The 26171-nt window shown below is 42.5% G+C and overlaps 1 protein-coding gene across 5 annotated transcripts in view; it reads left to right on the plus strand.

Moving 5' to 3' along the window:
- The first annotated feature begins 8280 nt into the window (after nucleotides 1-8280).
- The window catches only part of STAG2 (stromal antigen 2), a 74975-nt gene continuing 57084 nt past the window's right edge, over nucleotides 8281-26171 (plus strand). For 2 of the 5 annotated variants that reach the window (XM_054169753.1, XM_054169756.1), the window contains exon 1: nucleotides 8282-8483. The gene's annotated coding sequence lies outside the window, so the exon portion shown is untranslated. Of the gene's footprint in view, nucleotides 8484-8724; nucleotides 8946-10434; nucleotides 10594-26171 lie in introns of those variants that run through there. The other 3 variants (XM_054169757.1, XM_054169754.1, XM_054169755.1) reach the window with 3 other exon arrangements.

Genomic DNA, 26171 nt, shown 5'->3' on the forward strand with positions numbered 1-26171 from the left:
TTTTTGTTAGCTATATGTGCAGCCTGAAGCTGCAGGACAAATAGTTTGTCAAAGTTTTCAAAGCATTGCTGTTAAGTCATGGGGATTTAAAATTGGCTTTTGTCTTTGTTTTTATTGAAATGAACAAAAATCTAAATACAATGGGTTGTTTGAATTTAATTCTGAGTGGGTGTGAGGTCAATGGAGACACTTGATTACCATGTTCACGTGGAGCTTCCGGCAGCAGTGCTGTATGGTAGGATTAAACATTACAAGGGGCAATGGCGTTGGCTGCTGCAGTGTTTAGAAACTACTGAGAAGCTATTCTGCCTTTCAAAGCGTGCAAGTTCTTGCATATGGTGTGTAAGGTCTGCCTGTACATAGAGCAAAGGACAAGCTGGAGATTTTTCTGGCCTTTGCAGTGTTTTTCTGCTGCAGTAAGTGAACAGCAAGGTGTTACACAGTGGTCGTTTTCATCCAGCACTTCGTGTACAATTGACTCCTACCAGCAAGAAGGCTGGATACTAAAGAGTACTAGAGGAGCTCTTCCACTGCTGCCTGTGAGGCTTTTCATTGCCTGTCTTGTGCAGAAGGGCTGGATCAACCTTACTCTTTAACCTGCTTTGTGAAGGGTGGTGGTTGTCTTCTCCAGGTAGTCAAATGGGAAGAGCTTGTCTAGTGAAATAGCTTCATTCCTTGTGGAAATTAAGTATGAGCAAATACTTCCCCTCTTTCTCATTTTTGTTTTACACGTGTAAGTGTAACTGACTAGCTTGGAAATCAATTTAAGATCTTTCCTCTCCTGTGACACTGGCATGCCTTTGTGCTGATTCAGGTTCTTGAAAGTATCTTGCCATCTTTGCCACTGCTGCTGTCACTTTGCTTCAAGAGATGTACTGATGCTGCTGTACAGCAATTAGTATGCTGTTATTATGATGTGACTTTCTATGAGGAGGCAAATGGCCTGTGATAATAAAGAACCTTTGCTGAAGTTAAGGTTCTATCTTTAAACTACTTGTTTAACCAGTAACCCCTATTAAGCAATACTGACATCAATATTGTGGTAAAGCTGTAAGTACTAATGCAGAGAATATGGTTCTGTAACCAACTAACCAAAAGAACCTGCCTTTTCCTAAGAGAGGAAAGAAGACAGTATATGAAAATGACCTGGATAAACAAAACCTCAAGGAAAATCTGAGGAAACAATGATATTAATTATATTGTATGTAACATTGCAAGGCAAGTGAAAATTACTTGGTTGCCTTTGGATAATTGTTAATTCTTACAGATTTATACCCTGGACAGCTATTGATGATGGTTGACATAAAATGCTTGTTAAGTTATAATTGATGGAAATGTTTTGGAGAGAGACATGAATTAGGGTTTTGCTCCTAGACTGAAAAATGGTATTTACTATCAAAAACTGAAAATCACTTTTGCAGAGTCCCACTATGAGAACTGGGAGAATCATTGCAATGATCAGGGAAAGCCAAGTTTAGCAGGAACACATAGGGTCAGTTGCAAATTCTGGAGAACAAATTAGTCTAACTTGCAGAAATCACCAGAACAGAGAGCAGTTAAATGTATTCATATGTGGTTGTTGGTTTGTTTGGGTTTTGGTTTTGGTTTGGTTTGGTTTGGTTTGGTTTGGTTTTTAATCTTATGTCTTGCTGTAAGACGCTTGACACAAATTCTCTTATGTAACTTCATTTTGCATGACATGATGAGAGTCATCATTAAAGCCAAATGGTTAATCTTCTGAATACAAGCTTTTCAAAAGTGGGTGTCAAGCCTCTTTTAACTCTTGTGTAACACAGGCTTCTGAGTCTGGGATTGACTTTACCTCCATTTTTATGGTGTTTTGCAGCCAGTGAGGGGGCTCTGTTGGTAAGGTATAAGCCACCAGAAAAATAACTGTTGCTTCAAATGTCTTTTTGTTTGTTTATGGATGTACCAGAAGTAACATTCACTCCCATTTCTGCATCACAGTGTAGCCCTTTTATACATACATAGAACAGAATAAACCAGGTTGGAAGAGACCTTCAAGATCACCGCGTCCAACCCATCAACCAATCAAACACCACCCAAACAACTAACCCATGGCACCAAGCACCCCATCAAGTCTCCTCCTGAAAACCTCCAGTGATGGCGACTCCACCACCTCCCCAGGCAGCCCATTCCAATGTGCAATCACTCTTTCTGTATAGAACTTTTTCCTAACATCCAGCCTGAACCTCCCCTGGCGCAGCCTGAGACTGTGTCCTCTTGTTCTGGTACTGGCTTTATTAACAGTTGTTTGCAAAGGCTTAATGGGAAGTTGCATTTTTCTGTCAAGAAGTCTCATGTTCCAGGTTAGAAGTTTCACCTCTGTTCTGCTCATGGCTGGAACCAGCACTGCAGAGAAGGGAGGTAAGAGTATGTCCTGGGGGGGAGCGAGGCTGGGAATCACTGTCCTTGTCCCCTGTGGTGAGTGTCCCAGGAGTACCCTTTTTCATCCAGGGGAAATCTTTTGGTCACAGCTGCTGACACTGAGGCTTTGTAGGACTTCTACAATAATGCTAAAGGAAGTTACAGTCTAAAAGAAGTATTTTTTATCTTAACGGTTTTGAACATCTGCGCAAACCACCAAGACGTCATAAACTGTTGTATTTATTCCTTGCCACTTGTCATGCATTGTGCCACTTAGAAAAACTCTGAATCACTGCTAATGACAAGATCACACTTTGCTTCTACCTCCTACTGTGTCAGAGAGTTGAGGCAGCCAGAATGGCCTTGAGCTCCAGACACCATCAGAGGTAGACAGGACTTCTGAGAAGCACTGTCTGAAAGAAAACTCACAGCTGTTTGATGATGAAATTTAACCCAAAGGAAACCATGTTAGGCATACATGTAGGATCTTGGGAATGTGGTAGGTCAGCCCCAGAAGACTTTATCAGACTGTCATCTGAAAGAGTAAGCTGTTCCTTGACCTTATTTGTCATGTAAGCAACAAGCCCTCATTGCACATACTCCCACTTTAACCCTCTAAGTTCTACCCTCAGTAGTTTGTGGAGAAAAGACCAAGATAAACCAGTGTGCTGTCATCATACATACCTGGCATTTGCTGCAAATACAGAAGACAGCTGTCCCAATTTGATGGGGGATTTTCTTCAGTGCTTAAACTTAAATATATTTGACTTTTAAATTTTTTTGCTCTATGATCCTGTGCAGAAGTTGAGCTGAATAATGCTGTCTCTGACCTAGTTCCACTCTAACCTCATCTAACCACAAGCCAGGCTTCTTCACTCTTCAGGGAACCCCCTGGCTCTGTATCAGAATCTCAGGGGTTCTGAAGGTCCTAGGAAACTCAGTCAGCTGAGAACTGCTTTCTGTTCCTAATAGGTGAGTTGCCCTGCACATCAAGAATATGATGTAGTGTCACTGTTTATTTCTTAGCTGCTTCCCATGCTCAGAGCTACTTGCTGCTGTTTGGTCCACTTGACCTTATTTCAGTTCTTGTCTACTTATCACCCCAGCCCTTTTTGTTGTACAGTCTGTTCTTTCCTGCCTTTAACCATACCCTGCCTCTTACCTAGATTACCCAATCTGAAACACGTTTCTCTGGTTCCTGTGCTTCTTCCACAGACTTTGTCACTGATGCTGTCATGGTGCCTGACTCATAAAATGGTCCTTGATTCATGATCCCTCTGCCTGGACTTAGCAACAAGATACAATTACATCTTGGTTACGTCTTCCCAAACCTCACTACATCTGGAAACTGGAGCAGATCATGTCCTGTCTCCAAGCGATGTAGCCTGAATGGCAGCACTTACTCTTTCCTGTGCATAAGGGGAGGTGAAGCTTCAAGTGAAAGCAGCTCCTCTTGACTGAGGCTAGGAGAAGGACTGTTCATTATTTCATACTAATAACTGATGTGGCTTTTACACAGTTTGGTGATGAAAACTTTAAAACGTGCCTGAAGGATTTTTGTCTCAAAGAATAAGACATAGAAAGAGCTCTTCACCTTAACCAGGGTAAAGAGCACAGGGCTGCAAGTAAGAAGTGGCACAGACTGGATAAAGCTGCTGATAACACAATTAGGAGGAAGGCATTTACGATTTACTGGAGTTCCATTCATTTCCAGAGCTGGTAATGAAGGGGAGTTAAAGCTGACTTCCTTTCTAGTGGTAGAGGACAAACTGTGATTCTTTGTTTCATTACAGGTCTGAGGGCATGGTACGCAGAAGCTTACTGAATCGAAGAAAATTCTGACTTGAGTTAGGTGTTCTGGAAAGACCTGGCCAGAGATAGAGGCATGCAAGGGAGACATAGGCAAATCAGAAAAGGATGGAATTATTCACAGAACATGGAAAGGCCTAGGGAGCTACCGATGTGCAGTCTCTCCTCTGCAAATTATGGGAAAATAACCCCTTTTTTACTGTTATTTTGGTTTTTGTTCCTCCCCCCAATTTTGTTTCTTATGTAATAGCTCATCTCCAAACAGATTCAGAGCATATTTCCCTAGAGTGACTCATCTAGTTTCAGAAATCTGGGAAAGAAAAATATCTGACTGGAAAGAGTATTTCCCCCTCTGTGTACAACTTATTCAATACAGGCCATCAAAGTTACCACCTCATCTTGGAACAAACCCAGTACATTCTGGTTTGCTTTCCAATTTTCATAAGTAAATGAGAATTCCTTTTTTTTTTTTTTAAAGGAATGGTAAAGGATTGCCTTTTTTATTGTTGTTTGTTGGGGTTTTGTTTGTTTGTTTTTTAAAGTTGAGAAGAGGAAACAGATTTGCAGAGAGAGTCCCCGTTCTGCTGTCCTCAAAGAAAAGGAAGGAGTCTCCTGCCTGGAAGAGTGAATCAGAGTTTATTCTGATCTCTAGTGGTGAACCTCTGGCCATTAATTCTGATGTGGAATTTGTATCTACCCTCCCTCCTTGTTCAGTTTCTTACCTGGGTGACTGATCAAGAGTTCTCTTTAGACCAAGAATGGTATAAGTTTGAATTGGGCTCAATACCAGAAATTGTGGACTTTGAAGCTTTTAAAGAGTAGCTTTTGTGAGAAAGATGTCCTGTAGAATACTTTCTGCTCAGTTTTCTCTTGGATATAAATCCTTTCTAGGGAAGTCAGAATTTAAAAGCTATTTCTTTATCATGCTTGGGTAACGCTTCTTTATTATTTTACATCTTTACATAGTAAAGGATGCTAGAAAGCTAAAACTGTATAAACTTAAAGATGTTCTTTGATTTCTTCACAAAAACAGATGGTAAAAGCATATTCTGGAATTATTAGCTTAGAAAGAACTGCAACTGCTTTTCATTTAATCTTCTGTGTTGAACCAGCTGGAATGCTCAGTCCCAGAAGCATGATCAGTTCATGGGGACAATCTATTAGTCAGGATCTTCCTACCTTGCTCTTCTTGCTATCCACTAATTGAGATTGGAGTTTCCTCCCTAGATGTGTGCTACATAAACTGGTTTATGGTGGTTATTGGCGTGATCTGAGTGCCGTGCTGTGTCAGGAATCCTCCCAGGGCACAGTTGGTTTAAGACATTCTAATCTTCTGGTCACTGGAGCAGAGCAGAATCATTCCTGGCCTCTATAGGAGCACCTCACATCTCCCTCCAACTGTACTTACTGAATTGGTTGTATCATTTTACTCTAAACAGCATTGGAGAAATGACCTGGTTTGGGGAAAATGCAAAGTGAAACCCATCCCTTAGAAAAAAACCTGCCCCTCCTCCCTGTTCTGATAAGGCATGTTTTGCTTAGACAGCAGCCAGCCAAACAGCTGAACTGCACAACTGGGAGGGAGGAAATGAACTGGAGAGTGCAAAATCCTCTTAGGCAGGCTCTGTGACCAATGGCTCATAATATGCCACTGCACCTGGAGTCTGGGCTCCAGAGTGTTTCCATGTGTTGTTGTCCCAAGTTTCAAAAAGCAAATTCTATCATGTCAGTCAGGGCAATCAGAGGTGTTGGGTCTGGGCTTCCAAGGCCTGAGTCAGCTTTGGAAACCGTCTGAACCCTCTGCCATGGTGCAGTCTGCACTTGCACACTCATTCCTTCAAAACCAAACCCTAACAACTACAGTATGTTTTGTTCTGTTAAACATATTTACCTAAAATACCTCAGTGATGAGGTCAAGTGTGAAGTAGTGTTTCCGGAACAGACCAGAGAGCTGACGCACGTGCTAATACGTGCAGCTGCCTCTGGAGATGCCTCAGTCCTGTGCTTCTGCCAACTCTTGCAGCAGACTGCTATTTGCAAAGTTTTGGATCTGAGCTGTAATATGAGTAGCCCCATTGTATCACAAAGCAGAGGACACATTATTGGAATTCTGTGTGCAGGCAGAATGCTAGTTTTGGAAACGTGTAGGGTGTTGGGTTTTTTTTTATGGAAAAATTGTCTGTCTGGCAGCAGTCAGAAGTTGGCTTCATAGAGGGAAGGCAGAAATGAATCCAGCTCCTTTCCATCTGTTCCTCTGTGTAATTTAACAACTGTATATATCATAGGCAAGTTTAAAACTTAATTGAGGTTTCGTGTGGGGGGGAGTTGTTGTTTCTTTGGTGCTTTAACATATTATCTTTTATTCACAATTCTTCTACAATTTCCAGACAGACATTAACAGATTCACATTAAAGATCAGCATCTGTAGCTGCAACCAAAACCTTGAACAGAGTTTTATGAGTAAGTGTTCCAGATACTACTTCAAAGTGTTTCTAAAAAGGTAAATTCCCTCCTAATTTTCCTATTGCACTGGCATGTACTCGAGCTATAGAATACGACCGATTTTTGTGACAGTCTCATGTACCCATAGATTATATCTAGAATTGCAAAGCGACATCAACCCATGTTATGCCGTTTAAAAAAAGAAAAAAATTATTATTTTAAACATTTTTTTTTTGTGACACCAGTTTTCGTGTTAAGTGTTGTTTGCTCTGCAATGCCTCTTCTTCCTTTTGAAGGCTGGATGTTATGTGATGAACTCTGAAGTGTCCTGCCTTTGTTAGGCAGGTGGGCAGAGTACTCAGCTTGGTGCCTGCTTAGTTATGCTAACCCTCTCCTCAAAAGCAGACAAGCAGAAGAGGACAATTAGAGACTAATTACCAGGACAAAAGTATTCTTGTGATGACTGATGTAACCATATGCTGTTGCACGAGTACTGCGCCTAGAATTACACAATACAGAGTGGAAAAAAGGGGGAAAAACCCCCAGAAACCACAAAAAGAACAACAACAAAAACCAAACCATCAACCCAACTCCCCAAATACAGAAAGAATTAAAGAATGTTGTGTTTAGAAAAATAAGCATCACAAATAAATATCTGGTTGCTTTAATGTGTGACACTGCTTGTATCTGATCATTTCAGGGTCATATGAATCTTCATGAAGGGAGAAAAAAAGAATCGCTCTGATAGCTCAGCAGCAAATGTAAATTTAAACGGGGATAGCACTTAGTTACAGGCAGAAGCAGAACATTGCAGAATGCTCCTGAGCACCAGCAAATATCGTATCGCCATGCAAGCCTGGCGTTCTCCAGATAAGGCATTCTGCATCCCTGCGGGCAGCTCTGAATTTATCTCCAAAACCGTTGGGTCCCTCGCACACGACTTTACTTCCTGAACGCAAAACGAGTAAGATAAAACAGATGAGCTGTGGTTGGCTCTAAAAAGCCAGCGCTGGCTTGGCGCCGGCGAGGAGACTGTCCAGGAGCCGCCCGCCTATGCCTCCCTCGCCTTCCAGCATCGGCAGCTCACGGCCCCGGCTGGAGAGGAAAGGCGGCAAGCGGTGAACAGGTTACTGCTGGAGTTGGCCTCAGGAGAACAATTATTGCCCACTTCCTATGGGAATGTAACGAGAAAGGCCACCAAGCCCCACATCCGTGTGCGCCTCTGCAAGGCCGGCCGCATCCCCCCGACTCCTGTCGGTCCGTGCCGAAGCTCCTTTTCAGCCTGTCCTCGCGGTTCGGTTACCCGATCCTGCCCCGGGAATGCAGCCGGCAGCTGGGCCTCCTCCGCCAGTCGGGCCTGCATCATCTGCCTCGTCCCCGGCAGTACCCGCCACCGCCTCACTCAGTCCCCGCTCTCCCGCGCCCCGCCCCGAGCCGGGCCACAGCCGACGAGCACCCGCGCTCGCGAGCCGGCGGGGGAGAAGCCCAGCTGCGTGTGCATGCGCGGCACCTTGTTTACCCCGCTCGGCGCGGTCCTGCCGCGGCCGGACGGCAGGTGTCGCCCCACGCCCAGGAGAGCGGGCCTCGTTGGGTGGCCGCCAGGTGGCGCCTGCGCCCTCCATTCGCTAGCGAGCCGCCGAGCAGCGAACACCCCAAACAATCCCCAGCGCCGCCGCCAAATTAAATAACCTGCCCGCGCCCCGCGCCCTCCCTAAACCCCCCCCTCCGCCACCAAGTCTCCGGGCCGGGCTGGGCCGGGCGCGCAACCGGCAGCCGGACCGGGGATATAGGAGCGGAGCTACGAGCCTTGGGCCTCCTCGCTGCCTACGCCGACACTAGGCAAGGTAAGTTAGAAAATGGCGGCGAAGCTTCTGGAAGTTTGGAGGGGGGACTCGGGATCGCGGTGCGTGGCTGCTGAGAGAAGCCGGGACAGGGTCTGCTGTCCCCGGGCCTGCGAAGAGGGCGCGGGTCGGTAGGCCGGCTGGCCACAGGGACTCCATGCAGCCAAGATGGAGGACGGCGGGGCCGAGCCGCGAAAACACTCCAGCCCCCCGCTTCCCCACCCCCCCTTCCCAGCGCGCCTCCGCGGGGAGGGGGGACGCGAGCAGCAGCGCGAGTGAGGGAGCGAGAGGGCGCCGAAAGCAGACCCCGCTGCCCGTCCGGAGCCCAGTTCCTCCTGCTTACAGCCGGCCGCGGGCAGGCTGGGCCCAGTGCTCAGCGAGCTAAAATGGAGAACCACCTTCTCCTCCTCCCCCCGTCTCCCGAGCCGAGCAGGGGCTGCTGGCAAGATGGAGGACTCGGGCATTGTGTGTGTGTGGGCAAACCGGGCCGGGTCGCTTAGGGGTGGGGAGGGAGGGGAAAGGGGGTCGGAGCCGCTGCGGACAGAGCGGGCCGCGCTCGGGGCGGGGGGGGGGAGGGAGGGAGCGCCGGGCCGCGCGGCGCGCAGGAGAAAATGGTGGGGCGGCAGTCGGTGCCCTGGGGTGGAGTGTCGGAGGAGCACGGGGAGAGGGGACTCCCACCCCTGACAGCGCTCCCTCTCCTTCCCGCCGCCCAGCAGCTGAAGTTGTTTCTGCCACTCCGCTGCCGGCGGCTTCCCGCGGAGGGAAGCGCCCAGGGATTGGGTTTTCTCTTCTGCGTCTTTTTCCACTGACTCGGCCGAGCTAGGGCAACTCTGGCCGCCTTTTCCCCAGTGACTGAGCTGGAGGGCTAGCGAAAGCGAGGTCCCTCGGCCCAAGTGAGCATTGACCTGCACCTTCCCCCCCCGTCCCCCCCCCCCCCCCCCGCCTCCATTCGCTGCTTCCTGTGAAAGAGCTGGCGACCCCCTTTTCCCCCCGCCCAGCTCGGGGAAGGCCTTTGTGGAGCGAGTTTTCCCCTCTGAGTGACTTTGGGCAAGCTCTTCGGCGGCTGCCTGCTAAGAGGAAGAGTTGTGGCAGTTTCCGTTCAGCTTGGTTTCTTTTTTTAATTTTTTTTTTTTTTTTAAAGAAAGGGCGCTTGTTAACTTGTGCCGGGGCTGCCCGATGCCGGGAGCCGCGTGTTGCAGGAACCCCGCTGGGCTCTCGCTGGCCCTGGTGGGGGAGGGGGAGAGGAGGAGGAGGAGGAAGAAGAATGCTTCTTACTGGGGGGTTTTGGCGCCACTTTTGTTTCATATAGTGCTTCTCTGCCCCCTCCTCCTCGACACGTACTGAACTGAGCTGAACCCTGCCCAGGTAGGAAGCGAGAGCTTTCCTGGTGTTTTTTTGTTGGCGCTTATTTTCTCTGTATGGATTTATATAGATAGATACAGCTGTTGCCGTGCTTTGAGACTTGGAGGGATAGGGGAGCGAGGAGTGAGCAGCAGAGAAGGGCAGATGGCTGGGGGCCTTGTTTTTCGGGTGTTCCTCTCACTCTGCCCGTATGCCCGGTGCAGGGGTGAGCTGGTTTCGGGTGCCTGCAACCGATGTTCCTCCATGCCTTCCTCCATCGAGGTAGCGTTGTATAATCGGTCTGTCCTGTGCAAATGTGAGACCGACCTCAATTATTTTTTTTTTCCTCCTCGTCTGAGAGCGGGCAGTGAAGGCGCTCGGCCCCGACTTTGGCCGCTTTTATTTATTGTACAACTCCGGCTCGACTCGTGCTGTTGTTGTCTTCCCACGGGTTGCGGTGCCCAGAGTTAACACAAACTTCCAGTACGCGTCGAGTCCGGTGCTGTTGTAGCTGTGTGTGTTTGGTGTTTTGCGGGTTTTTGTTCTGATTTTTTTTTTTTTTAATTATCACTTTTTGGCAGTGCGGCTAACGCTGCCGCGTCTTCTGCCGCGCTTGCTAAGTGCTCTCTTCCTGTGTACTCTCCGGAGCCACACCCTGGCGTGTCCGGTCTCAGGCGCCTTATCCACCGGTGTTGACCCCACATTCTCTCTCGCCTCCCCTCCCCCGGGAGGAGCGGCCGTCCCGGCCGGTTGCAGCGGGGAGCGTCCGGAGGTAACCCGGGGCATCCGAGGCTCCGCTGCGGCCTGCTGCTGTCTCCTTTACTGGGGCGAGGAGGGGCCATGTCAGCGCGGCGGTTCGTGCTGGGGGCGGAGAGTCGGGTTACCGAAGTGCGTCACACGCGGCCCCGTCGAGGCCTGCTCCGCTGCCGCTCCGGGCCGGCGCCGCCTCACCCTCCCGCCTGCCTCTGCCCGTCGCCCATTGGCCAGCGCCCGGGCGGGAGGCGGCGGCTTCCTCCCGCGTCCCGCGGCGGGCTCCGCGGACGGGCCCCGCCACCGGACCCCAGCCGCTACGCTCTCGTCGAGGGGCGTGTGGATGGGGGCTCTCATCTACCGCCAGAGTGGAGCTTCCGCGGCTGTTACTGCCCGGAGTGTGTCGGAGCGCAGTTGTTTCGGAAAGGTGGTGGCAGTGCAAAGGTCACCTCGTGTGACTCGCGTTAACGTCTCTTAAGTTCTGTTTAGTTTAGTTGAAAGAGAAAGAAAATGCCTTTTGGAGCGCTTTCTCGAAGCCATTGTACGTTCGTTTTAATGCTGTCTAGGAGTTTTGTTCAGTCCTGGTTTAAATGACCAGAAACTACAGAGTTCACAGCGTTTTCTTCCGTGGGGTGTTCTCCAAGTACAGGTCTCACTGTTAACTCTTCGCAGTTCAGTCTTGATCAGTGATAGATCGCTTCTTAATAGTTTGTAGTGCTCGGCCATTTAAAACAACTTTTTCCCGTTTTCATGTTTCATTTCCCCTAAATCCACTGTTTTTTGTTTATATTATTATTATGGAATGTCTGTGTAGTATTGATCTCTGCAGGACTTAAAAGGTAGCCTTGTGCCGTCTGACCGGTTATCTGCAGATAAATAAATACCACGAGTGATGATGCAATTGACAGACATCAATCTCTGCCTTGGTATTACTCGTCTTCGACTCTTAATTTTGTGGTGGAATCTTAGTAGTGATCAATTGCAGAATCAGGATGCCACAGATCTTTCATGGGGCTCTCTGCTGGGTTAGTTTCTTTTCCCTTAGAACCGTGGTTACAGTTCCGTTACAAAATGAAACAGTGTGAGAGGACAGTCACCACGCTGTTAGCATGAACTTTCATCTTGTGTCTGTCAGCGCTAGAACGGGACGGGGTGGTGTTTATTTATACCCATACCATTTGGGTTAATGAAAAAAAGACTAAGAAAGCCTCAAAGTAATAAAAAAAATTTACTACTTTGTTCCTACTTATAACAGGTAGATCTTGTTCCTTAACTTACAGGGCTCTTAGGAGTCATTTATAGCAAACCCAGTGATGTCTTACAGTGTCATCTTCAGGTGGGTTTTATGCAGCTTTTGAGAGAAAACTGTGAATTTCTGTTGTTACTGTTTGAGTTAAGTTAGCTGTGGTAAAAGTAATGTTGGATGTTGTCTAAGCTTAGATTCAGGCAAACAAAAACCAAACAAACCCAGGCATGGAAACTGGGGGATGGGAGAGACTATACTTTTCCTGTGAAACTTCCTAGAGCTATCTTCCAAGTGATATACTTGGCCCAGAGTTAAGCTTCTGGAGCTTTTTCCTCTTTTTACAGTTTTAGGGAGGTAGTGCTGAATAAAGTCAACAAGCAATGTAGAGGTTTGTTAAACTTGCTCTTAAGAAGACAAAATTTGTGTAGAGATGCTTTTTCCCTCCCTTCATTTTTTAGATGTGAAGTCTTAATGTTTTGCCCCCAAAAGCTGAAATTATTGATGTGTTCAAATTAATGGTGCTATGATACTTTAATATATATCTTAAAAAAAAAAATCCACAAAATTACTTAAACTACTAGGCTCATAGTTTATTAAAATACTTGGTTTAAAAAGGCGTTGCACTCCTTGAGTACTCCATTTCAAAAAGAGGAGTATTCAGTTAGCTGGCTGTTAATCTAACTCGGATTCCAAGAATGTATCACATTCTAGCATTACATGTTAAAGTCTTTAAAGGCATAAATGTGTGGAATGGAATAATTTCCATTTGGAAGAAGTGTAAATAGAATCGTCAGTTAAATGCTGTCTTCAGTTTTCTTTCAGTATAACATATCAACAGTAATTGAGTTATTTTTAAAAGAAGTAATGTAGCCAGCTTCTCTTGAATATTACATGCTGTTACTGCCTCATGTAGAAGATAGCTGAAGGCAACAAACCACTTGAAAGTGCATGCTCTTGGTGGTGGGAACAATTCTGTTAGTCTGAGATCATGAAATGATGTTGTCACACCCAGAGTATTTTGAACTTTTTACAATTAGATTTTTCTTTGTCATTATGGTTCAAATTTGGAATGATTGGAGACTCCTCGTTTGTAATTTTAATTCGTGATGCTACTGTCTAGTGTTGTTTTGATGCAACTACTGTCTTCTGTTGTTTTGCTGCAAGCAAACATTACAGGAAAGATTAAGTGTTCTGTAACTTGTATGCCAGCATAAACAAGTTGTATGTTTTACAGAAACCTTAAATGCTTTGGTTGCTTATTTTCATCAAATGAATCCCAAAAAGTAAGCAAATATTTCTGCTGGTTACTTAATGCTTCTTGGTTGTGTTACTGGAATGCTGTGTTTTGTTAAATGAGGGGAAGTTTTGAACTCAATGTGATCCCGGCCAATAGTGTGACCATTTCTTCAATTAATTTGTAAACCTAGAGTTTTGTAGGTGTGAATTTCCCAAATTGTGCTGTTGATTTTTGGTGGTGAGTTTCATAGTTGGGTTTGGTTTTTTTCATATAGGGGTGGTGTTGGGTGTTTTTTGTGTGTGTGAGGAATTAAGAAAACATACTGGAAGAGGAATGTTGTGTAGATTTTGTCTCTGTCAGCTAGATGCTAGAATTTTGAAGAGCTTCGTCTGCTTCAGTAATTGTCTTACAATGGAAAGAAGTGATTGATAACAGCCATCAACATACCAGTTTAATATTCTTAAATAAGCTCTGGTTGCTTTCTTGGTATCACTTAAAACATTCACATTCTGAAAACTTCAGCTTGTCTATATGAGGATCATTGACAAAGAAGAGAGAATGATGTGATTACTTAGTCCTTGGGAAACTGGAGTGGGCTGGGAGTTGGAGTTTTAGATTGGAAAATAGGAAGATTATATGACACAAATCTGTGGAGGAATGGAAAGAGCTCCTGTCCATATGCATCAAAAAACCTTACCTGGTGACATAAAGACTTACTGCAGTGGTTTAGATTCAATGCCATGTAACCTTTTAAGTCATCTCCACCTTTAAAGTCAAACGGTAAGTAAAAATGGTAATTCTTTATGGTCCCTTAACTCTTCTGTCACTGGCCCTGACAGTCCTGTGATTCCATCTGCTCTGGTCCTCTTTGTGCCTCCTGACCCTTCTGTCCTGTTGGCTGTGGACAGAGGTGCAGCTAAATGAGGCTACAGGCAGATCAAGTGTTCTTGTGCAAACACTGGGGTCCTTCCTGACACAAAGGTGTTTATAGTATGATGAGTTGCTCGCTGTAGTCTATTCAGGTTTGCACTCATTCTGGAGCAAGATCTGAGACCACATATTGGTGGCAGTATGACACGGCCTCAGGTCATCCTGTGACATGGCCCTGGTCACTGTGCTGCATTGGCTGTCCCTGCTCCCAAGGGGGCACTGCAGGGTCTGGGGTGGGGGTGGTGTCTGGGGGAGAGCCAGGCCTGGGATGGCTGTAAGTAAGTTAGGAGATCTTGGGGTTTTGTTTTGCTCAAGGAAATTTGGGGGAGAGCCTTTTGGTAACCTGGATCACTTTCAGGAGTAAATCATTTAAACTATTCCACTATTCTGTGAAAATTCATATTTGAAGATTAGTCTGGTCATTTCAGTTAGTCTTTTGAAAGTTATTCTGTTTTTCCCCAATATAAAAGATTATGTGTTCTTGTGGTATAAAGGACAAATGTTTAAATCTCAGATATTTGCTAATGAGTGATACCATGAAAACTTCTGTTTTGAGAGTTGGAGATAAAAAATGTATTTTTAATAATATGTTGTTTAATTAGAATTTTTCTTTACATTTTCTTGTGTTGCAGTTCATAGAACTGATGAATTTTTTTATTTTGGTCCTCCCCCCAATTTGTTTGGGGTTTTTGAGAGTAAATATAAAGTGATCACCACAGACAAATGTAGGGATGATGCTGGCTCATTCAGGCTTGAGGGGCTGTCATCTGACTAGCTTCTGTCTTGAGGAAGATGTTTCATTGTCCAGGTATCAACCCCAGAACTGTGTTATTTTTCATTAACCTCTCAGTTTGGTGGCTGAGATCACTAAGATTAGACTCAGAGTCCTTAAATTTGATGGGTTATGCCATTGCAATAGTAGTTGACAGTATAATGTATCCGTTTTTAGTATCTCTGTGTCCAAGTGTTGCACTAATAAAATAACAGATCTCTGAGATCTTGAGTGGAGAAGAAAGGAAAGGTGAGAGATGTTTCTTTCATCTTACAAACACTTTCTCTCAACTGCTCAGATCTGTGGAGAGATCTGACGCACAATTTTGGAAGTAGGAATGAGAAAAGTTCATCCTTTAAGGTATCCTTTTGGCTTTCATGTGACAGCTTTTTGTAGCCTTTAGTGGCTACAGAGTTGCACAGAGGAACATAGGCACAGTGTCTCTTTAAACTTCTTTATCCCAATTTGAGTCAAGAAAGGACTCGAATTGGGATAAATTCTAGTACTGCATTTCTTTGCAGTTACCTCAACTGTTTGTGACTGAGGAGGGAAGTGAAGTTAGTTGTTGGCTACACACTTTATGTCCAGTTATGTACTTAATTGCATGATCTCTGTATTTTTTGACTCTGTAAGCAACTGTAACTTACCCCTCCAGAGTGCTTATATGTGTAAAAGAGTCCAATCAGTAGAGTGAGTAGATATAAGAGGACTGGCATACATTCGAGGGTAGATTGTGTTCTATGATTGAGAAATTATTCTTAATACTTGCCAGTTGTCTAGAGATGAGTGTGTTGACTGTTGATTTTATTGGGTTTTTGGGTTTCGTTGTTGTTTTTTTAAGGTAGATGTATGTTTTATTTTCTTACAGCTCTGAATATGATGAGCTGTTTGTCTTGCTTGTACATAACCATTTGTGGGGTTTTATGTTTTTAGGTTTTTAATTCAGTAGAGGTTGGTCATTGGATTAAAGCAAGGGAATATGTGTGGCCCTGGAAGTCAGCGGAAGAATAGTTTTCTACAGCAGTTTTTTCTTAGTGCTTCTGTGTCTCTCTTAGAGAAGAAAGTATTTTTGTATTTGTTCCCATTGTTTTAGTGTTGATATGTCAGGTTAACGGCTTTTACTTGTATTTTGAATATGATCTCAAATGTTGCCAGTTGCCCTGTAATACAGGTGTCTGCAGTGGTCTAGCTTGCTAAGAGGAATTATTGTGGGAGTTGAAATTTCTTCCCCCCGCAGCAAAATAATGAAAATAAATATACTGATGTTTCAGAAAGTACAAATCATGCTCAAAAGTAAAGACTTCTTAAGAAACAACAAACCTTAGGAATGTGTGTTATTTTTAGTTGGGACTGCATTCCAGAATTGACTTTGAGTTATTGCTAAGTTTTGGTGAAGTGCTGCTCAACTTTGGCCAGTGAGTGAGCTGTGGGTGGGTGGGCTGCAGGAAGACTTACCTTACCTGTAGACTTCCCCTGTGTAGTACCCAACTCCAACTGACTAATTTAGTGTATGCTTGTCAAGTGTATACTTCCTGGGAAGATGTCATGATGTAGTACATGTAGCAAAGAGGACTTAATGCAGACATTTTCCTATTGCTTAGTACATGTGATCTGTCTAGAAAGAGATGAACAGTCTCATCTTGATTTGGAGGTGACGTTGCTATTCTTGGTTATGTCTGAGTTGCATTTTTTTTCTTAACACAGGATTGGATTTCAGCCTAAGTTTTATTGAATAATACCATGCTTGCAGCATCTCATCTGAGGGGAAAAAAGATAGACTTTTACTTAGTTTGCAAATAAATATAAGCTGTTCAAGATAAGAGTTCTGTCTTGTACAATTACCAGTAATTTTATAGATTAAGTCACAGTTTATCCCTTAAGTATCTACTCTGGCAATTTGGACCATATCAAGATTTAGTAAGCAGATCATACGCAAGTAATGTAATCAGCTCATTTTAGTTGTCAAAGTCCTCAATATGAGAAGAGCTTGTATTGAGTAGGTGGTGTGAATATTACAGATCTGTATTTTTACTAAAGAATCCAGTGTAAGTAGTAAGTGTCAGGAATGCAGTTTTGTAATTCATAGGGTGTGCATTTCAAATGGCTAGATTTTAATCTGAAGGTGATTTTATGTTAAATGAATCCTGGAATAAGTGTTTTGATCTTCTCCCCCCCCCCCCATTTTGGTAGTTAAGGGTGGAGTAGCCAACTAATGTGATTAATAAGAAGGTACGTCATAACCAAAGTAGAATTTAAATGGACTATTGTATGTTGATTTAGGGTAAAGAATACAGTTCAAATGTAATTGAAAATGTTATTTTGCACTATTTGGAGTGGGAATTACATTCTTGCACACTTGGGTGTGCTGACATGCATTTCTGTCATTGTTTTACATAGCTATTTGAAAACTATATACAGAATACTTTTTTTTCCCCCCACTGCTCCTAAAATAAAGCTTTGCACTGTGTCTGGGAAGTTGCTTCCTAGAACTGATGCCACAATGAAGAAAACGTATTCTAGGTCACAGAATCGTGTAGGAGGGAAAGGCTGTCTGGAAGTCTAGTTTAACCTGCTTTTGAAACTTACCTAGTTAGACCAAGTTGTTCAGGAATTTGTCTAGTCAGGTTTTGAATATTTCAGAGGATAGCATTTCCACAATCACTGTGGCAACCTATCATGTAGTTCTTACTGGATGATCCTTTTTTATTTTAGGTCTTAATGACTTTTTGATGCTTTCTTTCCTATTCCTGTGCTTGCTGTTTTTGTTCTCTTGTTCTCCATGCTCAAACATGATTTCTGTGTCTATGACAATGTCCTGCAAATAAAATTTCCTTTCCTAAGTATTTACCTGTTTGCTTGTGTCATTCATACACCAATCAAAACTGTGCTCACTGCAGTTTTCATGTTTAAACAGTGATATTTTTATTCTTTCTCATAAGTATTATTTCTAGAAATCAACAGTTCATTTGAAACTATGGTAACCAGAATGGAAAGCTGCACAAACCTCTCTTGCATCTGTGTTGCAAGTCTGTCACTACTTGTCTAATAGAGGATTGCCTCCCCCCCAAAAAAAAGGGGAAAAAAAAATATTTGTGGCTTCCCCCGCCACCCAATTCCCCCTTGTGTGCTTGCTGGATTGTTTTTTCCCTTCAATATTCCATGTTTAAGCTGCTCTTGTTTAATTAAGTGGGCTTCCATTCAACTTACTTTGGTTAGCTGTATTTTCAAAACTGCTGCATTTATGTTGGTATGTGTTTTATTTTTAAAATGTTTGACTTGCTGATGTAGCAGTGTGTATGTATGCCCTATTGTACTGTGAAATGGAGCAGATTTTTGGAAAATAGAAGACCTGTAGCTTGACAGTTGAAAAATAATCAGAAAAATCAGCCTTTAGGCATTTTATTTCTCTTGCTGCATTGCATTCTCTTTCTGGTTATACTGCTCAATTTCTATTCAGCAATGCAATGGTTTTATGAGAGTTGTGTACTTAGAGAGTATTTGTGCCTCAGAGCAGTAGCTGCTGCTGAGCAAAAATTTTCAAAGATGGCAAGACACAGGTTGTGTACATCACTGTGATATAAAAATGTCAAAAACATTTCCAGAAACTTTCAGTTCAATAACACTGTGGATATAAGAAAATACAGCAAGTATTGTCTGCATCTACAGTAGGTCAGGCACTAAGATTCTCCATATGCACTCACAAATGCACTAGCAATCTGTAAACCTGAATTCTCTCTCCTTTTTTTTCCCTTTTTTTTTTATCCTTTTTGTGCCAAGGGGATATCAACTGTGAGGCATACCTTGCATTGAAAACTGGTTAGGGAAGCTCTGTTTACAGAGAGGATTTATGCATTCTTGCATAATCCTACAAATGGTCTCCTGCTGTTGTTGCTACTTTTCTACCTGATCTTACTCTTAAAAACCCTTTGGGCACCATGCCAGTTCCAAAAGTAATCCTCCAATCTTTGTGCACTTTATCTCATGGTGGTGTGGTTGTTTTTTTTTTTTTTTTTTTTTCCCTCTGAAATGTTACATATCCTGTCATAGATCAATTAGAGCTCTGCAAGGAAATTCAGGACTACTGTTGATTTGCATTAATTTATGCAGGCAGGAGAACCGTGTATATTTTTCTCGAGTTTCAGTCTATGCACTGGTTAGAAGTTGTGCAGGTGTTACTTTGAATGAGTCTGAAGGAGTAAGAGAAGATTTAGCAATGGTTAGAGAAGAGTTTCCTTAAGATTTTCCTTATAGTCTTAACATGGTTAATCAGATGCTGTTGTCAAAACTCTGCTAGACCTCCTCCTTCAGTTGGATGCTTACCAGCCTGTTGTGGTTAGATCTTATTATGAGCCTTTGCACTCTCCAGTTTTCCGTGGTTTATGGAAGCTGCAGTGCTGGTTCTATACGTGAGGTCTGTCTTCACCCTTTTAATGGAATGTGTATCATCATATGCAATGGTCTTGAGGCCCAATCCCTCCCAGCTCATCTCCCTCCTAGCTTCTGAGATTTTTGGGGAATGCTGAGGCTACAGGTCTCATGTGTGGGAGTATCTGATAATTAAACCAGACGTACCCTTTTTGAATCTTGTAAAATGTTAATATTGTCCTTCAGAGATAATGAGAAATAATGCAGTCATGCCTGTACACATTGCCAGGCTGTTTTCTCTACTTCACTTTAGGCTCTGTTTTGTTTTCTTCACTCTTTTAAAAAACATTCTGCAAGTTTTCTTTAAACTTCTTCTTAAACTAGGTAAGAAGATGCCAACTCTTGAGTGTTTGGGAGGAGCTTTATTGTTTATTGATGGAAACTGCTGCATAATAATTCTTTGCTTAAGTTGTCATTATTTTAGAATGCAGATCTGGGAATACTGGTCTGTTCTAGGCAGAAGCTATGACTTGCTGAAAATAAGCTTCTGTATGAACAGAAGCTACACTGTAGGCTGTGATTTTGCTTTGTTAAATTGTAGTCTGGTGAGAAACACTAGACAATGGGAAAGCTACATGTACAGAATTTGGTGAGTTTTATAGATTAATTCAGGCTCTAGAGAGGATTGTAGAGATTCAGGTGGTTCAGTGTCAGTTTGTATAACTCTTGTTGGAACAAGAGTTTTTTGGTGTTGAATTTGTAGAAGACAGTGAGCATGGGTAGTGGACATTGGTTATTCTCAGTTTTTTGGGTGCTCCTTAGAAGGACTGTTGTGAATGTATCTGTAAGTGCCTGAGTGCTCTCAGTTTCTGTGCACTGCTGTTGAAATGTTTCTGTGGGACTTCCCTGCTTGGAGGCATGCCAAAATGAGTGTGTGGGAAGACTTAATACTTGCTACTTCCATAGCATTTTGTATGTTCAAAGTCGTCTGCAAATATTAACTAATCTTTATTTAACATTCAAGTCCATTTTCTGTCAGTATAAATCAGTAACAGCCAGTTTTGACCCCTACTTTTTTGATGTGAAAAGAAAGAAATGCTGTAACTAGTATAGTTAAGAATAATCTTTGTCATCTTAGTAACATACCCTTTTTGTCACTCTACCCTTCAAGCTAAGTGTGATGGAGAAAAAAGTTATGAATAGAGTATAGTGCTACTCTTCAGGAGGTCCGTGTGTTGTAGGATGCTGACTGCTGGAAAGAATAGCACTTCGTTCATTTTGTGTGCGGTATTTCAAGCTTTTCTGTGCTTGCTAGTTTTTGTTTCTGTTTTATTAAGGTTTATTTCTTTCTAGCCTGGAGAGCTGTAGTGTATTCATAACAAGTAATGCTGCAGGAATAATGTTCATTCTGAACTTGCTTCCTAAGAGCTGTCTGTCATTCTTAAAATGTAGTGTTGAAAATTACTTTAATTGCTTACTGTATACCTGTACTAAAAGATTATGAAGGTTTTCTCTCTCTCTGTGTTCTGGCATTATAAATGGTAATTTTCAGTTAACTGTTATTTATCAATTATAGCTGGGATGGCTAATATATTATGCTTAGTGTTTTGATTACAATTAAGTTCTCACAACACAAACCCAGAAGTAGCCATGTATGTTTTTACTAGGACCCCATACTCTACTTTGAAAATTACTATGTCAGGTTTTGTCTATGCTGGTGATCTGCAAGTGACTAGTGTGTTGTATGGAAGTATTTTGCTGCAGCGGTGCCTGAGAAATCAATGTGGATTTAAACCCAACATTTAAAATTTATAGAAATGTCCCTTTGGAGCAGCAGTTTTTACATAAAGTTATGTAGTTGTATGTTTTAGCATGCATTAACCAGATTTTCTACTGCTTGTATTTCTTTTGAAGAGTTTCTAAAGTATTCCTTTCTTCAGGTAACTGTAATATGCATGAATTTATAAATGCCTTCGGAAGCTGGATTTGGTATGTTTTCATGTTAAACACCCTTTTAAAGAGAAGCTACAGCAGTTCTGAGTTCAAGATTTTGTCATTCCCTTTTATTCTCAGTAGAGTTAAACATGAAAATTTTCAAGAACAGGTATATACAGTAAATTATGTGCTGGAAATGTTGCACAGTAGTAGGAAGAAATATTGATAACAGGGCCATTGTGGTATAGGGTGGGGTACTGTGTTGAAGCAGCTCTCTTTGTTTTCTGCACCAGGTTTGGCCTGGATACTTTTCTGTGGCATTGCATCTTGGAGACACATACAGAATACTAAGGAAAATGAAATGTTAGGTAAGGGCGTATTGGTCTTAAACGTGGATCAGAGAGTTGAAAGAGAAATTTGCTAAATGAATGTAAAAAAAATTGGTCTGACAGTAATATGTAGTCTCTGGCAATACAGTTTTCAGAACAAGATTAAGTCTGTAAGCATGTTTGATTTGTAACTTGTAATGCATTAAAAGCAGACTAAATTTCAGAGAGAGAGCATCTATAGAAAAAAGTCCAGTGTTTTACTTTCTGTTATGTTTTGTCTTTGGACAAACTATTCACTGATTTTTAAATGCCTGATATGTGTTAATTTGCTGTTTAGTTTCAGTAAATGAGGGTTTTTCTTTGTGAAGTTCAGTAGCTTTAGAAGTAATTGTCTCTCAGATTTCTGACTTGCACTGTCTAAAATGTGTCCAGCTTTTAAAGAAAATCGGTGGTGTATGGGTATCCCCTGTGCAGGACTGCTGCTGTTCTAATAATTCTTCTGATCTTAGTTAAAATGGTAGTCAAAACAAGAACACAGTAAAACAAGTAATTTTGTTTGTTTTCTGGTAACAGCATGCTTTTTAGAAGCTACACAGATCAATGAAGAAAATCATTAAGAAACAGAACTAGGTCTCATTATGTACTCTTACAGTATTAGACTGCTCAGTGGTGAGTGCTGTCTATGGGTAAAGCTAGTCCTGGTTTTAGAGAAAGTAGTGGCAGATTCTAATCATATCTGATATGCTGAAGAAACATTGTAATAGCAGTAGATTATAGAACTTAAATGTACTTAGTAAAATGAGCTAGTGGTTCTTTGTTAGACAGTGGCTGAGGGAACTGAGGCTGTTTAATCTGAAGGAGGTGAAGGAGAGACTGTTGCTCTCTGCAACTACCTGAAAGGTTCTGTACTAAGAATCCTAGAATGTTCCGGGTTGGAAGGGACCTCTGAAGGTCATCTAGTCCAACCTCCTGTGCAGTATGCAGGGGTATCCTCAATTAGATCAGGCTGTACAGAGCCCTGTTGAGCCTCACTTTGAGTATCTCCAGGGATGGGGCCCCAACCACCTCCCCAGGCAACCAGTCCCAGTGTTCTACTACCCTCATGGTAAAGAATTTGTTTGTAACATCCAATCTAAATCTGCCCTTCTCTAGTTTGAAGCCATTGCCCCTCATCCTGCCACTACAGGCCTTTACAGTCTCTCTCCATCCTTCTTATAGGCCCCCTTTTTAGGTACTGGAAGGCCACTCCCTCAGCCTGTCATTGTAGCAGAGGTGCTTCAGCCCCCTGATAATTTTCATGACCCTCCTCTTGACCTGCTCCATCAGGTCCATGTCCTTCCTATATTGAGGATTACAGACCTGGATGCAGTGCTCCAGGATGCAAGTGCACCCTGTCTGCTCATGTCCCAACTTCTCGCCCATCAGCACCCGCTAGTCCTTTTTCCTCAGGGCTGCTTTCTATCATCTCATCCCTTAGTCTGTATTGATAGGATTGTTCTGGTCCAGGTGTGGAACCCTGCACTTGCTCTTGTTGAACCTCATGAGGTTCACCTGGGCCCACCTCTTCAGCTTGTCCAGGTCCCTCTGGATGACATCTTGTCTGTCTGGCATATCGACAGCATCACTAAGCCTGGTGTCATCTGCAAACTTGATCATGGTGTACTCAATCTGACTATCTGTATCATTGTTAAAAATATTGAACAGTGCAAGTCTGAGCATGGATCCCTGAAGGACACCACCTGTCACTGCTCTCCATCTGGACTTCAAGCCACTGAGCATTATCCTCTGGATGTGGCTATCCTTATCCATTGAAGAGTCCACCCGTCAAATCCCTATCTCTCCAACTCAGTGAGTAGGATGTTGTGGGGGACCATGTCAAAGGCCTTGCAGAAGAACAGATCACATCCATAGGTCATCCTGTATCCACTGAAACAGTCGCTTTGTCCTAGAAAGCCTCTAGGTTAGTCAGGCAGGATTTGCCCCTAGTAAAGCTATGCTGGCTGTCTTGAATGCATCATAGTGCTGTAGCCAGAGTGGATAAGCTAGATTTCGAGCAATGTGTGGCAACTTTTAAAGCAGTTGTATTATCAAACTACTATGGTGGTGGTTTGTAGTTTCATTCATTAGCAAAAAAGAGGATAGATGTAGTTAATGCAATCTGGTATAAAATGTGCTTTCAGTTGATAGTTGAAAGGAATAGTGAGAAAAAAATTGAAATTACTATTACCTGGCCAAGTTGTTGCTATTGGGTGTCTTAATTTGCTAAAGGTAAATGACTACTGGAGAAGGTTTGTAAGAGTAAAGATTGTGAAACTAGTGGAAGTGCTTAGAAGTGGATTGTTGAATACACTGATGTTATATTTCAGTAATAGTACTGTATAATGTTTACTACTGGAGAGCATGATGCTTTTAAATATATGTACATTTTGGGGATTTGGTAGTTTGTGCGCATTAGACTTAACAATGATGTTTGGAGTTGAAATGTATCTGTTATAGGTTGTATGTTGTGATTTGTGTATTCCAACATGCTAGAACATAGTCCAGAGTGTTAGGAATCTGGGGTGTCTGTGTTCTCAGCCCACTCAAATTTTGCCACAATGTTATTTGGTGGTTTTTTTTTTTTTTTTTTTTTTTTTGAAGTGATTCTCTCAAGCCACTAATGTGGGAATAGATTATGCTCCAAATAAAACATAGGAAGATTTTGCAGTTTACTTGGTGAACATGTAGATGACCAAATTAATCACTTAGACATGTCAAACAGTACGAGCTTCATATTGCGGTAAATAAAACTCCGCTATTTTGGCCATCATACAAAAGTTTAACTGTTGCAGTTGTCACATTCAGTGGCAACATAGCGAATCAGAAAAGTTAATACTGTGTTATCATAGTAAGCAAAAAAAGTTACTGATATGCAAAAAAATAAGTCACTTGAAAAAAATCCTTTTGCCCAGTGTTATTTGATCTTAAAATCTTGAGAAAGCAATGCTAAGTAATATCAGTGTGGATATACTAAGTTCAAAAGGAGAGGAAAATAAGCTGTTTAGTATGAGAAAAGTATAAATTACCAGGGAAAAATGGTAAGAAAATACTAGTTTAGATAATTTACATGATACAGTATGATGGTAAGTCGGCCTTGAAGGATATGCGAGCTTAACACACTTAGGAGTGTTTTTAAGGAAAATACAGGATTTTGGTTAGTTTATATTGGGTTTACTGGACAAAAATATGTTTTTCTGTACTTGTGGAGATATTCCATCCTGCTATGTAAGTTAGGCTTTCTTTTTTTTAATAACATTGGATTTTAACTAATACTTAGTGTAATAGTGACCTTTCAAACTGTGTTTTGCGCCTTATTTTGTATCTCTCTCCCTTCTCCTTTTTTCCCTTCCTGGTTTCCTGCTCCACTGTATAGGCATTCTTTTAAAGAAAATGCGAATTTAGCCACTGCTGTAATAATAGTATTTATAATTCACAAAACAATCTGATGCCAGCACTCCGTCAGTGAATCAAAAATGGCACAGTTACGTGTTAGGATGGTGCTAACTTACTCTGCCTATTTGTAAAACCAACCTATAATTCTCAGTGAGGTTTAATGATAGATCACACATCTTCTCTCCAGGACAGATCTGGCATTGTGTTCATGCAAAATTAGCAGAGATGGAGTTGCATGCCTCAGCCTAGTACATGTTGAGTTCATGACAGGGTAATCTGGTACTGATTTGCTCAAGTGCTAACAACTTTGGTGTTAGTGTCAAAGGACTCATGTAGTGTAGTGCTGTGTCCTGTTGGCACAGAAGGCAGAAGTTTATACAGAAACCTAAAGATGTTGTAAATTAAGTTTCATGCTGCAGTTTCTGACTGTCCTGATCTTTTGTGCTTAGAATTTTCCTGTGTGGCTTAATTCTGGAGTAAGATAATTATTCTGAAAATGCCTCACGGTTACTTTGTATAGACTGGGTTATTCTTCCCCTAAGCATTGTTCCCGGTGGACTGTGTATGATGACAATATAGGTGAATATTCCTGTTAGTTTGTGGTGTCTCCCAGTGTAGCTTTATGGGGTACAGAATGAGATTCATGAGTTTAATTATTGAAGTTTCTAAAACTGTAAATTACTTCTGGAATACTAAAGTTCTCTTCACTGAGAGCCTAATTAAAATAAAGGCACAAGATAGTGCAGAGAAATCAGTGCTATTAATTTTGCTTAATAAAGACTAAATTATATGGTAGGTAAATACTGTCCATTTCATTATGGCTGAATGTCATTTATCTTGCTCTAATTTGGTAGCAGTTACCTTCCTAAAGTGACTCTTTACTGTGCCATTTTCATTTGTTTCCTCCTCCTTCATTCCTGCCCCCACGTATTTAGAGTTATGATTAGATTCTGTCTTTTGACACTAACTCAGAACTGCTGTCTTTTGCAGTTCTCTGAAAGATGTGGTAATGCTGCCCTATTTAATTACATTAAAAAGAATAAATCTTTGCATTGATGTTTGCTAATTCTTCTTATGAGGTAAATGGTCTTCGGTGGAGCAAGTAGAGACGGGAGTAATCAGTAATGGAGATGGAAGCTAATGGGTGCAGGTTAACAATTACCCCTGACAAGGCATAGGAACCCGTCAGGGCCTGGTAAACTGGATAAAGGCCTGAGGGACAGGGGGATGTAGAGACCCAGTCCTATCTATGAAAGTAGAGCTGATCACTTGGTACCAGATAGGACAAAAGACTGGAAAGGGAAAAAGAAAATGTTTTCCCTGTTCTTCTGTCACTCACTGTTACTTGGTGCAG

This window comes from Dryobates pubescens, chromosome 18, assembly GCF_014839835.1.
Source record: "Dryobates pubescens isolate bDryPub1 chromosome 18, bDryPub1.pri, whole genome shotgun sequence".
In the NCBI taxonomy this organism is placed as follows: domain Eukaryota; kingdom Metazoa; phylum Chordata; class Aves; order Piciformes; family Picidae; genus Dryobates; species Dryobates pubescens.